Source organism: Triticum aestivum, chromosome 6A (genome assembly GCF_018294505.1).
Source record: "Triticum aestivum cultivar Chinese Spring chromosome 6A, IWGSC CS RefSeq v2.1, whole genome shotgun sequence".
In the NCBI taxonomy this organism is placed as follows: domain Eukaryota; kingdom Viridiplantae; phylum Streptophyta; class Magnoliopsida; order Poales; family Poaceae; genus Triticum; species Triticum aestivum.
The window spans coordinates 397,836,665-397,838,734 of record NC_057809.1 but is presented as its reverse complement, the minus strand read 5'-3'; the positions used below and the strand labels follow the sequence as shown (position 1 = coordinate 397,838,734).

Below are 2,070 nucleotides of genomic sequence, written 5' to 3'. Positions count from 1 at the left end.
AAACAAACTTAGCTGTTCGGTTTATGACATTTTATGTTTTTTTCAAATTACTCTTTAACCATAGGGAATTATTAAAAACTTTCAACATATGGAAGGAGCGGTTTTGCAGCAGCTTTCCAACGCCATATTATATGCCTCATTCCGATAAACGGTTTAGAAATGCGATCAAAAATACGATTCATATTTTTTGTGCGAAGAAAAAACGGTTTTCAAAACTGCTCTTAAACTGCTTATGTTTTGCCAAAAATTTAAGTTGGGTCATGATATTGGTGTCCATAGCTTTCCAACGGTATATCGCAAGCTCCGTTCGGGCAATGTTGGCGGAACTTCAACCGAGTTCACAGGCAAGTTCAACGTATTACTAAATATATAGTATATATATATATATATATATATATATATATATATATATATATATATATAGGAAAATGGGTTAGTACTCCTAGGAGTACATACTCCCATGCCCATGTGTCTCCTTTATTACGTGGGAAAAATTCAGCCGAAACGACCAAACTCATTGCTTCAATTTTCTAGGTGCTTTATATCCATCGTTGGACCATCCTATCAATTTGAGTCCTTATCCATCTATCCCGTCATCTCATTTGTGGCATGCGGCGGCAGCGGCGACGGCTGGCACGGCTGCGGCGACAACAGCGACGGCTGGCATGACACCGACTGCGGCGGACTACATCACCCTCCAAGAGAAGGAGCTCGCTCGGCAGCAGCCTCCATTGGTAGTTGTTCATCCTCTCATTGATTGGATCCAGTCTTTTGAGAATTAGTACTCAATATGCTGCAGATCTTTTGAGAAACACAAAAGAGGATCCGATGTAATACAAAAGGAGCATGATCCATTTTATTCCAGAGGTACGTTCATGTGTTATCAGTTGGGGTCCAGCTTTCATTCTGACGACAACTTCTCCATCTTCCCAACAACAAACAGTATTTCTTGTGGATAAGTGGTGGAGGGCGGAGGCCACGGTACACATGATGTTCTTGGTCACCGACCATCCTCTAGGTGTTGACCTGAAGTAATTGTTTTTTGTATCTATCCTACATGATTTCTGCAAGCGGTTTCCTTTTGCCATTTTTTGTGACCTGTGGAAGTGATCAATGTTATATCTACAGAGCAGTAGCATCGATGGCCAAGGGTGCAGCGCAAAGATGATAGCGGCCGATGGCGGTCTGACCTCTTGTAATCAAGCACATGTCGTGACGCAAACTTGAACGTGTTCACATAGCCACCGCTGATGCATATACATGAATGCTTTATCATGTACTGTATGAATGGAACGACTATAGCAGGTTTCTTTGCACTTTTGCAAACAAGCCATTTTTGTTACCAGTGATCAAACATGTGCATACTTCTTCTTACGTGTATACATATACTCTTGTTTGGTGAATAAATTCTTATGCGAGCTTACCATACTAATTTTTCTTTTTCTTGATAACACAGTATATACTCTTTGATAAAAAAGTATATAATTGATAAATAATGTGGTATATACTCTCAGATACAAAAATAACATATATACTCAATCACAATTTTGCAATATATACTCTCTTGTATAACGAAGACATATATTTCCTCACAGATGATGTAGTATATACTTCTTTAGAAAAAAAAGTATATACTCCCTCGGAAAAGATGTGTTGCATACTCTCCCATAAGATATTAAGTATATACTTCCTCACAAATGAAGCTGCACGCACTTACTCACAACATGTAGTATATACTTCCTCAAAAAAGATCAGGTATATGCACTTTCATAAAACAGAAGCATATACTTCTTAAAAAAATGTAGTATAAACTATCTTGTATAAAAATAGAGTATATACTATCTCACGACAGAAGCATATACTCCCATATCTACAGAAATAAAAAAAGTATAATACTCAGTACAATAGGATCAGAGTAGTATAGACCCGTCAAACAAGTAACAACCAGATTAGATAAATGGATTAGCATGCACCGTTCCATCTTTTTAGGGAGTAGCTACGCATACAAACTAAATTTTTTAGTCTTTTTTACTAATTAGCACGTCCACACCTTTAAACCTTATCCATTTT

General features: G+C 37.5%; 1 long non-coding RNA gene across 2 annotated transcripts; it reads left to right on the top strand.

Moving 5' to 3' along the window:
* Positions 1-574: 574 nt before the first annotated feature.
* LOC123130660 (uncharacterized) lies at positions 575-1,354 on the top strand. 2 transcript variants are annotated; one of them, XR_006463960.1, is made up of 3 exons: positions 575-867; positions 944-1,018; positions 1,129-1,354. It is a non-coding gene; the product is annotated as an uncharacterized lncRNA (long non-coding RNA). The 2 variants fall into 2 exon arrangements; XR_006463959.1 differs by having other exon boundaries at positions 944-1,031.
* Positions 1,355-2,070: the final 716 nt, after the last annotated feature.